The sequence below is a fragment of the Homalodisca vitripennis genome, chromosome 8 (assembly GCF_021130785.1).
Source record: "Homalodisca vitripennis isolate AUS2020 chromosome 8, UT_GWSS_2.1, whole genome shotgun sequence".
Lineage (NCBI taxonomy): Eukaryota > Metazoa > Arthropoda > Insecta > Hemiptera > Cicadellidae > Homalodisca > Homalodisca vitripennis.
Genome location: NC_060214.1, coordinates 115,555,319 through 115,569,190, shown reverse-complemented (window position 1 = coordinate 115,569,190; position 13,872 = coordinate 115,555,319). Strand labels below are relative to the sequence as shown.

General features: G+C 35.8%; 1 protein-coding gene across 2 annotated transcripts in view; it reads right to left on the bottom strand.

Moving 5' to 3' along the window:
• Nucleotides 1-13,872, bottom strand: part of LOC124367957 (proteoglycan 4) — a 167,946-nt gene that overhangs the window by 64,830 nt on the left and 89,244 nt on the right. The gene's annotated exons all lie outside the window — the stretch shown is intronic.

Here is a 13,872-nt window from a genome sequence, read left to right as displayed (position 1 = left end):
CAAACGAAATTCAATCCTACATCGACCATTTTAAATAATGACATATGAAGCGGGAAGCTAGGAATGAAGACACCGTTTGGCCCGAATCCATCCGTTCCGCATTCTGAAGTTGGTTTTCAACATGGACACCTGTAACCGATTCCTCTGTTCCTGTTGATAGCTTGCAGTTGGACGGAACGGAGGACCGGGCCGAACCGGAAGGATGACCGCAGGAGAGACCGGACCGGACCTAGCAGTTACTGCACTGGTCCAGCCGTTTACCCAAATACGACAAGAAGGCATGCAGGTTGTGTAATGTTGTTACTCAATAGTAGCCGGGAGCCACAGATTTACATATTTGATGAGGTGGTCTTTGCCTGTGAATTGCGATTGGCTCATCACCGAAACAATCTTTCGGTGATTCTAGTATCCCTTAACACTTCCCTTCACCTACCATTTGGTGTGAACAGCTGCGTACTCAGGGTGAAAGCCCAAGGGACCAGACTCTCAAATTAACTGAGGAAAACAATAACATCCTTCGCCTTGGGTATACTTTACTTCCGAATTAATTTGAATTACAAATTTAACACCAAAGATTAAATAATTTTCTTTTGAGTTAAAATTTAACCAAACGAGACATAATACGCATAATAATTTATTATTACAGGTTTATGAAAACTTATTCCATAAACACACCATCTTCAAATAGATTATCATACTTTTATTGTTTGACCTTGTAACACAATTTAATAATTCATAATGTAGACAACGATCGGGTACAAGAATTTATCAGAATTTCTTATAGATTTATTATAATATTTATTTAACTATAGAACGGTACTTAAATGTCACCAAGATGTAACTTGGTCAAAATTTAAATTTAAATTTAGAACTTATGTCAGAGGAAGAGAAAGAGGGAGAGAGGAAGAGGGAGAGAGACAGAGAGAGGGGAGAGAGAATGACAAGGGGAGAGAGAGAAAAGAGAGGGGGTGAGAGGGAGGAGAGAGAGAATGAGAGGGGGAGAGATCCTTAAATGTATAATATTTAAACAAAATTGATTCCTTATCCTCTTTCCTTTAGGTTGAATCCCCTCCTAATAGAGATTCAAAGCTGACGATTTTGTTGCTTGCTCCTTGGGCATCATTCCTAGTCGTTTTTCCTGAATACAAATTCCCAACATTCATTGGCTACAAGGATTTGAGGTTACATAACACTGTTTTATAATTACTTGATCTAAATTTGTACCTCGATAAAAAGAGGGAGACATTTATCTTCTTGGTCAGCTAGGAAAAGAAAGAAGGAGGCTACGTCATCCTATTCATAATTCCTTACTTTTATAAAGCTACTGAAACATTACTACTTTCAATTATCCTTACCAATAAAAATAGTTGATTCATTCTATTAGTTAAGTTTTCATTATAATTATAATCAAATTGACAATTAAAACCGATGGGAATATCGTTTCCACGAATAAAATTTCAACAAATTTGCGTTTAAGTTTGTAAACATCAATCAATTATACCTGGCACCTTCCAACGACATCTATCTTCTCGGATATTAAGACGCATGACCAATTTTGTCACAGTGATCTGTCCAGGAACGGTTACAAGCAATAACTGTTGATGGATAGCCCATGTGATTCAACAAGCGCTGTTATTATAGTGCCTCGGTTATAATCATGATTTCCTCTGATGAGGTTGGCACTCCTGGAGTCACGTGAGTAATAAAGTCAGCTGATTATGGACGCGCGATGTGGTAACTCTCGTTAGCCACGCAATGGCGCTACTCTCGTCTGTGTGTAAGTAATATTATAGTTACTTTACAAACCAGATTAAGTTTAAGAGAAGTATTAGAATTATTATCAACCTTAGAAGAGCTCCCTTCTAATTTTATGTCACAGTAAAACTAACAAATTAATTATTTCGATTCATCTTTCCCATTATGAAAATGCAAACACAAATAATTATTTTCAGACTTTAAACCACGTTAAGGTATGATACTGGTTTTAAATAACTTCGATGTTTGTAAAACAACGTGAATCTTTTTATATTCACTGTAGTGATGAATAAAACAACTATAAATGAATATAAATTGTTGTAGTTCCAGTTTTACTTGGATTCTCGTTGATAAGTAGGGATGAAACAGTTAGGTTAAGTAAGATTAGGTTATGTTAGGTTAGGTTATGTAACATATAGAACAATAGCAAAGAGATGCGTAAAATATATCTTTCCATCTCGATATTTTAGAAGATTTTCCGATCTTTCAAGTACAAAATTATCACTAGTGGAACAAGAAATATTTACCTCCGTCTATCTATCTGTGTGTAAAACTGTTTGTTTGAGCACACCATATCTCGAAAACTATCTGACCTACAGTTATGAAATTTTGCATGAACGTTCATTTGTATTTAGGCAAAAAACGAATTCGATGATGATGCACGCTAGTACATCGGATTTGGCTGAGCGTTAGTGACGATTTTTACATTGTATCTTATGGATAACCATTTTGGCAACGAAAACACACAGAATAAATAGATTGTTAAATAAACTGTTACAATCATATTGTATTTTAAGATGTGGCATAGAAACATATTATGAAGCTACAAACTTGACATTTTGCATATATCTTTAGCGAAGTATGTTTCGCAATTCGAGGTATGGCGTACTACCTCATTAAATTTAGTTAATACATAGGAACAATTGTGTTTAATACTAATTAGAAATGTACCAAACTTTTTACTAAGCCATGATGTGTTTGTTCCAAAATCTCCTCCCCCAAAATGTAAAAATGTTTAAAATTTTCTGATATAGTAACCGAACGGCTCATTTAGTGTGAAAAATATTAATTATAGTAATTTAATGTATATACAAAGATATACAAAAATATACAAGAATACAATTTAGAAACATGCAATACGCAATCGTTGAGTGGACAAAAATAAGTACTGCAGATGTTTGGTTTTGCTATCCATTACAATTTAAAATATGGATTAAAGTGCCTTCATACCGGAGCCGAATAAGAACAGAAAATATTTCATTAACGTGTATTTGAAAGGACACTGGCGTGCGTTGTAGTTTGCGGGCGAACTGAACGATTTGAATGTCGGAGTGGACGCGCATGCGCAGTCGATCCACAGCCCACGTTATCTGGTGCAACTAAGAGGAAATTGGCAGGGAAATGACATGTACCTTAAATTATTGCAGTGTGAATCAGCACGTCTATTCTGCAAACGTCCATTTACGTTGCTTATTATTGAGTTAAAAGAAATGTACGGTAAAGAAAATTAAACCTATTATATTCGGAGTTGCGTGTTAGGTTATGTTAGAAATCTAACTAAACAATCAAGTACAGTAGTATTTATTTGTCTCTCGTCAAAATGACATATTTATAAAATCTCATACACATTTTCTGTACCGTGGGAACAAACATATGAGTTTAAAATCATATTTGTTATCAACCCCCCTCCCCTCCACACCTAAAGGGAGAGGTTACAGAACATATTTATGACATTTAAAGTGGTTTAATTGATTTAAAAGTGCATCGGTTTGTTTATCGAATCTACATTCCTGCGGTGGACTAGTATGGATAATTCTAGTGACTTAATATCGTGGTAAATGGAGATGACGTCGCAAAGGAGTATCGACCAACCAAACTATCTCCCGACTGAATAGACTCTCGCAGGATTAAATATGGAAAACAAAATGGCTACATTTCTTGATCATCTACATTATTTCCAGTAAACAGTATAAATATTTTAGTTAACTGTCCTAAATCGTATATTTACCAAATAAAAACATAAATATTGACTTTAAATTGATTCTCATAACTAATTTTACATTTAGGACGACATGGGATTGTAGATCACAGTCAGATGGAAATACCAGTCCAGCAATTCAAGGACTTTCACTCTGTAAAATGACCAGACAGAAACAATGCCATTAGTTCGAGAGATTGTGGACGCGCTACTTTCCAAAGCAATATAGACGGTAGGTGAATGTCATATTGGCCTTGAAATGTTTTTCGAATTCAATTGGAATCAACCAATACTTTAGCTATGGAATTTCACGTAGCTACTGCTACGGTGTGTGCAAATAGCCCATTAGATGAAGCCTATACCCATATCGGCTGGCCACTGAGGTCTAAAATATAACGTTCGCCTGTTACTACTTATAACTATCCAGCTAATTTAAAAAGGTTGGTTGTTACAATAGAATTTTTTGTATTTTAAGTAATTTGGAGCGTAACTCTCTTCACCACACGCTTGTTTTCGTATTTGATTAATTAACTAACTTAATTAATTCTCAATGTCATGTTAAGAATGAATTGGACATAGAATAAAATTATTGTTAAATATTGAAACTAACTTAAAATTTGTTCGATCCAGCGAATGTATTTTTACGGATTGGGCTACATTATATTTACATAAATTATTAACGCCATATTTTTACAACAAAAAAATCTAAATTCGTGCTTAGATGTGATCTAAATAACAATCAAGTAATCCTCAATTTATAACCATAGGCTGTATTAAAATAGATGCGAATTAAAATTAAATTGTAATTTAACTCATATTAGAATGCATAACTAAATAATTACATAAAACTAATATATTATTTTGAGATTATACTACTCATTAACTTTGTATTTAATTACTTTAGTTCCTTCATTTCTTTTTAAAAACCTTTCATTGATAGCAATGTTAAAATCACTTGCAGCAAATTATTGGTTCACTAAACTTTATGTTGCATTATTATTTTTAAATATATCAATGTAACGTATTTCCTACGAAGGTTTAATGGGACCTTTTGAGTTCATAAATTTACTATTTACTTATTGTGTCGAATTACTACTCTTACGCAGTAGTTTGACCAATAGTTGAATGTGGTTTACCTCATAGAATTCTTCATGCAAAGAACATTCATAGAAAATAAAAACAGCATACACCCCTAAAGACTATTCACGGTCGAATATATCCTGGACCCATTACTTTTTAAGTAAGTGCACAGAAAAAATATTTTTCCATCCTTCTAGATTTTATCGCTTCGCCATATTATACATTTTCTTGTGAGTAGTTCCACTGAATGCGAGTAATAGGACTACACTTACTACACGGTTTAGACGTTGTAATTTACATTATTTTTATTGCTGATAAAATAGTTAAATTTCACTAAAAGTTGTAAAAGTAGTAAGAGCTATTGAGAGATCTTACACTAGTTTTAACCTAATGATGGGCATTACTAAGTATTCTCCTGATAATAAATACCATTTGCAGAGAAATTTCTCACCAAATACCTATTTTACTTCACAGCTATTAGAACATTTACAAATATAGTTGGACGTTCAGCGTCAAAAGTAAAATTTAGCAAGTAAGCCAAGGTTTCATTCAATTTTGTTATCCTCAAAATGAAGATAAGTAAAACGTCCCGTCATTAAACGTGGAATGCCTCACTATGTACGTCATTAAACTTGTTTCAAATACCACTTACATCAAATCGGATATATTTATCTATTTAATTTATTGTTGTTATTCAGTAATTTAAAATAGTTTCATTCAAATTACGGATATGTATGATCATGTAGAATGTCATGTTTCCGTATCCGTAATTTTTATGTTTATTAAAGTTTGTGTCTCTCTCATCAAAAGAAACTCCTTATTTTAAGGTTATTTTTATAATATAAAATCAATTTTTCAGATCTGTTCCAACTTTAAAGTTTAATTTTACCAACTTTGTAGTAAGTAGTGGGTAAGGTACAGACTATGTAAAATTTAAAAAATATAGAAACGTAATAAAATATCTTATTAAAGTAGAAAAGCATTGAATGACCGCCACGCTACACGAATACAAAACATTATTTTCCTTCTGTACAGTGACATCAAATTCTTTTTGCAGCTTTCCAAGTTTTCCTTTATCTGCAGGTATTCTAGGTTACCAATAGCAATTGTTTGTTAGCAAACCAGACAATATGACAAAATAGAAACAAATAACAAAAAATTAACTCAATGGACTCCTGGAGATTACAGGTATTAATTTACTTCGGTCACTGATGAAATGAAAAAAGCTGTTTATTTCCAGGAAAATGATTAGTAATACACTATTGTTTAGGTTTAGATTACTACTGTAAGATATTAGATTATGTTATGGCAGTTTTACAGCATCTACTATAGTCTGTTATTTTCCAAGAATTGTCTATGATAAAACGATTTTCCTGCGCTCAGAATTCACGTAAAACATTTTACACCATTTATACAATGTTGTCGTATAGGTAAAAATCCAGTTAAGTTACATCGAAGCTCCTCACACAGCTAAACAAGATATGATAACATACTAAATATATAAATACACAATGAAACGGTAGTGATAAAAGTAAAGAGAATAAGTAAAAAAGAAAATTGGGGTTTTAATTAATGTTTGATATATGTACATCAGTAAATTTATACACTACTTTAGATAATGACGAGTTATTAATTATTTAGGAATCATTATGTATAAATGTTAAGTTTAGATCTCCTTCCAATGTGGGATCTGACACTGTCACAGACTTAAAACCTGGACTCTGGAACCATACTCGTCTGAAGAGATGCAAAAAAATCGGTGACAAAGAAGTTTTACTGTCCTTTTACGACGTTCTGAAATCAGACATTTAGACTACAAAATATAGTGTAATCTAGGTGAAGAGGTATTCTCATTGTCTCACCAGGGTACTTCAACTAGATGACACTATATTTAGTAGTCTAGGGGTCTCTAACGTCGAAACAATGCAGAGAGTTGAGATTTTTGTCGCCGACTTTTCTTATCACTTGGAACGAACGTAACTCCAGATCCCAGCAGTTAAGACTTGTGACAGCATCAGATTTCAGACTCTGCACTAAGAGGATGTTGGAATGGAGATAAACTCATTCACCATAGCTACGTTATGTGGAGAATCATTCAGTAGTTATACCATATCGTAGATCCCTATCTGGTCTTGTCCATCATTATAATGCATCTTTAATATGTTATGTTATTATAATATTAATTGATATGATTTTATTTATTACATTCAAAAGTAAAGTAAAGATGTCTTATTTTACCAGGCGAAGTTAAAGCTAAGAAGCCCTCTGTAACATTTAACCTGGGAAACAACGTCTAAAAGGTGACTTCCGAATCACCACCATCAATGGCCGGGCAGGCGGGCTGTTTGCAAGGATAGGATCGCTCAGCGGTCGTCCTTCCAAGCACCAGCCACGCTCGACGTTGCTTGGTTACCTTGCGATAACTGTTGTACCCGCTACACTGCGCCATTGGCATTAACGTAATTAATTGATATTGATTCATTAATCGATCCATGAAAGTTTGATAAAACTGTCAAGGTCAGATCAAATTACCAGATAAGACTACAAATTGTATAAAACAAACTCTCAACTAAAATACAGTAATTTGAAAACAACTCAAAACCCAATAAAGACCAATATGATTTTCTTATCGGGCGGTCCATCTTTGTCAGTACGCAGCGTAAAATCATTGCTAGCATAACTATATTTTTTTACGTATTATAACTTCAACACCTCACTGTAGACAGCCTTGTGTCAGTACTTTGATTTTCGAAATTTTGTGCGAGAACTGTGTGCACAATTTTTTGATGTGGTGAGAAGCGAAACATTTAAAGTCACAGGTCTTGTAATGCTAAAAACTATGATTTATACTAATAGTTATAAAAATACAAATGCAACTTCTTGTACGTTCTTTGGTTGCCTAACCTGATAGGGCAAAGTCTGAGGTTTATAGTTTAGACAAACAGTCCCCGAATCTAGCTAAAAAGCTACAACACAGATGACTTACCTCCTGAGCACGCAGCCGATACTCCATGGTGTCTAGTCTGAACAGTCCGTACCGGCCGATATAAGACCGTAATAATGTTCTCACGATATAGTGACCTTGGTCGTCCTAGTGACCTTGTAGCGGTCTATGGAGTGGTTACAGTAAGATAAGAGAAGAGCGGATAGGTAAATAATCATACGTTCCGACCCATTGTGTATGTACCCGGGAACTTCACACAGTTTAGAAGAGGAAGTTCGCGTCCGATCGGCAGTTAGAGGGCGGTAGTTAGACTTCTCTTTGTTTGTGTAACACGTCTTTACTGACTGCTATTACAGCCTTACTTACTTACTTACTCCCTCGGCGCTACAACCCTCCATGGGTCTTGGCCTGGTGAATCAGTAGTCTCCATTGAGGTCTGTCCTCGACGACCTCTCTCCAATTTCTTGCTCCAATCTTTCTTAGGTCAGCAACCACATCGTCTCTCCATCTCATCCGAGGTCTTCCCTTGGGCCTTTTATTAGCAGGAGTCCACTCAGCAACCTTCTTCACAACTCTGTTGTCGTTCATTCTCGTCAGATGTCCGAGCCACCTAATTCTTTGGGCCTTAATGAAGCGTACAATATCCTCACCTCTCAAAAAATCAAGCAGGTCCTGATTTTTTCGCCTCCTCCATGTTCCTTGTCTTAATTCAGGACCGTAAATTCTTCTTAAAATCTTTCTTTCAAATATTCTCAATCTATTTATGTCCTGTTTGGTGAGTGTCCACGCTTCGCAACCATAAACTACAACAGGCCTGATTACAGTTTTATAAATTCTCAGTTTGGCCTCTTTATGAAGAATGTTGGAGCTGAAAAGTTTCTTAAATGCAAAGTAACATCGGCCTCCCGCGGCTATCCTTGTGTTAATTTCTTCAGTCACGCTGTTGTTTGCAGTTAGAGTTGATCCAAGGTATTTAAAACTTACTACGTTTTCTACCTCATTGCCATTTACCTCCAGATCCACTCCTCTTTGTCCCATTCTTGTCATTTTCAGGTACTTAGTTTTTTTCCCAGTTAATAGTCAATCCAACTTTGCTCACCGCTCTTTCAATATCTTCCAGCTTCTCCAACATAGCTCTCTGACTTCTTGCAGCTACAACAATATCATCAGCATATGCTGATAACTGACTCATTCTATATGTGATTATGTAAAAATAGCTTGATTTAGTCTGGTAACTCGCTAAAGTTTTTAGACGTTCAGATTGACAATAAATTAAGCTTCCACGATCATATTGAGCTCGTCTGTAAGAAACTAAGCTCGGGGAGTTTTGTTATAAGAAACCTATCAAAGTTTGCTGATACCAGAGTGACCTTGGCTGCTGACTATGGGCTTATCCACCCCTTTCTCTCATATGCGGTAGTTATTTGGGGATGTAAAGAGGTGTACGGACAAAATTCGTTTTCAAACTCCAGGAAAAGGGCGTTGAGAGAGGTTTTTGGGAAACCGTGTAGAACTTCTTGTAAGTCGCTTTTTAGGGAGGCCAAAAGTTCTAACATTCCCATCGATTTATATCTTGAACTGCGTGACACTTGTTCACAAAAACCTCCACCTTTTCAAATCACACGGTTCCCAACATCGTCACAATCTACATCACTCTAATATAATTACCATTCATGCCCGTAGAACAAGTTTTTTGAAAGACATTTATTAGTCAGCGGCATTAAACTCTATAATGCTCTCCCAGACTCTATGAAAACAAAAACAAGTCCTTTTTTGAGAGGAAGGTCAAACGGAATTTGGTACAGAGGGCTTATTACAGTGTCAGGGACTTTGTCGAGTGCTCTGGTCAGACTAGTTTAATCTCAGATGAAAGGTCACCTGTATAAGCTTCAGTTTATTTTAGCATTAAGAAAAACTTTAGTGCTATTTTGATTAATTTGACTTTGCTTTTATATTTAACTTAATTAGGTTATTTTGAATCACCTAATGTAATTAAGTATTACATATTATCGTTGACGCTATTTTGCAGTGTTATTCTGTCCGTCAATAAAGAATTTCTGAGTTCTGAGAAAAAGCAAATACACTTCTGGACAACCCTAACACAGTAGCTAATATTTTCAATAACATAATGTTTTATGATGTGATATTCACAAACAGAATATCAAATATATAAAGTAACAGGATACAAATTAAAAGTAGTCTTTTGTAGTTTGGATCACACTATACTTTATTACTGAAAAACTAAACAGAGAAGAGAGCAGTCTGTAATATTGACTGGAATATATGGTATAAGTAACGTATTATTAACACAAATGTTACTTAGTTTCTGCATAGTAACGGGTGTTTCTCCATTTGCCTAGATGACTGCTTGGAGTCTTCTAGGAATTCCTTCTATGAGGTGATTTATGACTTCAATAGGCATTCTCTTTCACAGCTCGTTCCAGTCCACAAGGTTGTCTGGAGGTGGATTTCTGGCTGTGACATGACTAATTGTAGAGCCACACATGTTTTATTGGGTTGAGGTCCGGACTTCTTGGTGGCCACTCCAGAAGTCTAATACCAACATCCCTTAAGTAACCTGATAAAGCTTCCGCACTGTGCGGACAAGCGTTATCGTGCATGAACAAAAACTGAGAGCCAACGAGGAGAGCAAAAGGAACAGCATAGTCTTGTAAAATATTTTGTATGTGCCGAAGAGCATTTAGAGGTGGTCTACCAAAACTCACCAACTCAGAGCAGGCCTCATAATCGTAGCTACGTTATGTGTAAATTAAAACGAGTCAGGATTACGAAAAAACTCACAGATATAAAAATTTGTCGAATTTAAAGCATTATCAAGAGATACAAGGCATTTACAACATGAGAGCATTGTATATCGTCATAGCGAAAACGCCTAGTGGCGGATGTCCATTTAGTTCAACCATCAATGTTCTCAACCGTTAGTAACACAGTTTATTAATCAAAACTGCCCTTAATTTTTTCTTATATTACATTTATTTCCTTTATAATACGTGCGAAGTGCGTACTGGCGATGCAGGTATGAAATGAGTAACTTTTCTACTCTTTCATTCTCCATGGTGATACTTTCTTGAAATGTATACAGGAGAAACCATTTTTCAATAGTAACACCTCTTAAAATGGTATATTTCATATAATATTTGTGGATATATATGACCAGTACCGTACATACTTTGTACCAGTACATGGTACATCTACGATGTATGTATGCCATGTACCATTTGTAACACAAGAATACGGAAAAAGTTTTAATAAAAAACAGTTATATTAGTCTGCAATCAGAACATTCTGAAATGAATAGAGTATATAGTGACATAAGTGGGGAAAAAAAAATGAAAAATTCCGTAACGGCCTTATTGAAATCTTGTTGCCCGTCTGTCTCTCCGACTCCCTGAGCGATAACTCTTGTATAAACATCGCAGAGACTTGAAGCTTGATCCTCTTTGTCAAAGAAAGTCACATTTTGATTCTTAGGTCTACCCATCTCATCGTTGTCCGATGACATTCCATAAAAAGGCCATAGAGACTTGAAACTTGGTGTTGGGTTTCTTTTGGTCCAAGGAAGATCCCTTTTTGATTTTGGGATCAAAAGGCCAAAGGGCAATTCGTATGGGCGATTTCGATCGTTTACTGCACGTTGGTATTTGCTGTTGACATTGAGTAAAGAGTTTATAAAACAAAGTTTAAAGCTGAGATCTGCCTTTCAATTAACGCTTTCTTTATAGTTAATTAATGATTTATTTATCATTGTAGTGAACAAGAGAAACTATCAACGACATTTAACCCTATCTTTGTGCAGTCTTTCAATCAAATTTCCTTTTTAGTTGTGTTTATCGTTGGAATAAAACTAAGCAAGGAAGATTTTACGGTTTAAGTGGAATAACAAACATCTACACGCCATCCTTCCCAGCCAATCTAACGAACAATCTACACTGTCTAAATTAAATCTACACTGCGTTACATTCCCTTTCCGCCTTGGCGCGCGGTACGATCTGATAAACCGAGTAGACCCAACAATACGACTTTGTCCGGGAACTAGGGGCGTGACGTTGTAATTGCGATGTAATTACAGTGTAATGTAATGTGGGCGATTGTGTAATTGCGGGGGTCGGATTGTAAGTGCAGTGCGGACCGCGTCGGTGCAGCGACCGGCCGCCTGCCGGCCCATGACAAGACCGAGCAGGCCAACCGTGATGCCGCTGCAAATTGAGGTTATAAATTATTGTTACTACTTTAACCCCAGAACTGGCAAACGTCAGTGCCGGCGTTCGGGTGCTTTTCCCGCCAAATCATTCCCCGCCACTTAGACTGTTTCCAATTAAGGTTTTCCTAAAATATTTCTAAGGATATCTCATGCAAACCTCGTTTGCATTTATGTGTTAGGTTAGTTATTTACCTGAAGAAGAGATCAGATTTCAGATCTCGAAACGTAGTGTTACTGATTTTTTGTTTCACTGAACGATTGCAAATGTCCGGGAAAATCCTGTTTCCTTCACAATCCTTCCATCGTCAAAAATAAACTTCAAACAAAGAAATCTTTATGATATTCGGTCAAAAGTTACTTACAAGCTCTTACTTTACTTTTTGGATCAACGGAATCCTTTATAAATTTATAATTAAGATTTTTTAACGCACCCTAGTGTATCCTTGACTTCCTTCTACGCAATTTGGAAAAGGCTGGTTCTCTAGCCGAGAGGTCAGAGGCTCGATTCCCGGAGAGGTTAATAACTTGAGTAATATGTTTGTGCCGCTCTTAAAAACGTTAATAACACCAATTAAAAGGAAACTGTTTAGGCTCGAACACAGAAGGGTGAAGGTTCTTTATAATCCGAGATAAAAGTGTTTGAAGGGTTATGAAGCGATAATTTCTTCACAATTCATATTTGTCTTATCTTGACACGAGTATCGAAGATCCCGATAGAACGTGACCTTTGACCTTTTTACCCCAAAATCAACAGAGATTTTCCTTGGATCCGAACGGCATTTTTCTTTGGTCGAGAGAGATTTGTGTACCAAGTTTCAAGGTCCTAGAACCTTTCAAAATTAAGGTCAAAGAAGGACAGACAGACGATGGACTGCTCTTTGACCTTTTGACCCAAAAATCAATAGATTTTTTCCTTGGATCTACAGGAATCGATACACCAAGTTTTGAGAGTGTAGGAACCTTCTAGTAAGAGCTATTGAGCATACGGAAATATATATAAACAAAGGACGAAAATTCAACAATACGATTTAAAAAAGGAACTTTCGGGTCCTTAATTGAGTGAGTCTTTAGTTCAGTTTAACAACATGAGATACGCTTCCAGTAGCTTGATATACGATTTGAAAGTTTTTCGTTTCAGTTCTAATGCACCATAGAAGTTCTTCACTTGGATTCAGATAAACTCAAGAATTATTTTTTGAGAGGTGCAGATACGTTTTAATAGTTATTCACGTGGGTTCTCCCTCAACATTCTTTTGCGTGTTCAAATACACTGTAGAGATTTGTAATACGCGTTCAAATACACCGTAGAGGTGTGTAGTACGCGTTCAAATACACCGTAGAGGTGTGTAGTACGTGTTCAAATACACTGTAGAGGTTTGCAGTGCGCGTTCAAACACACCGTAGAGGTTTGTAGTGTGTGTTCAAATACACCGTAGAGATTTGTAGTACGTGTTCAAATAAACCGTAGAGAGTTGTAGTACGTGTTCAAATATACCGTATATGTTTGTAATACGTGTTCAAATGTACCATAGAGGTTTGTAGTTTGTGTTCAAATACACCGTAGAGGTGTGTAGTACGTGTTCAAATAAACCGTAGAGAGTTGTAGTAGTACGTGTTCAAATATACCGTATATGTTTGTAATACGTGTTCAAATGTACCATAGAGGTTTGTAGTTTGTGTTCAAATACACCGTAGAGGTGTGTAGTACGTGTTCAAATACACCGTAGAGGTGTGTAGTAATACATTAACTCCTTTTCTATGTACTTCACGTCACTCTTTGAACTTTTGGTTTGAATTAAACTAAGACTAACTTAGAAAATCTTAAAACCCAAGATTATAGATGCCACCAACGAAGATTTCGAAGACGATTATCCCATTCAGTAGAAGACGAAG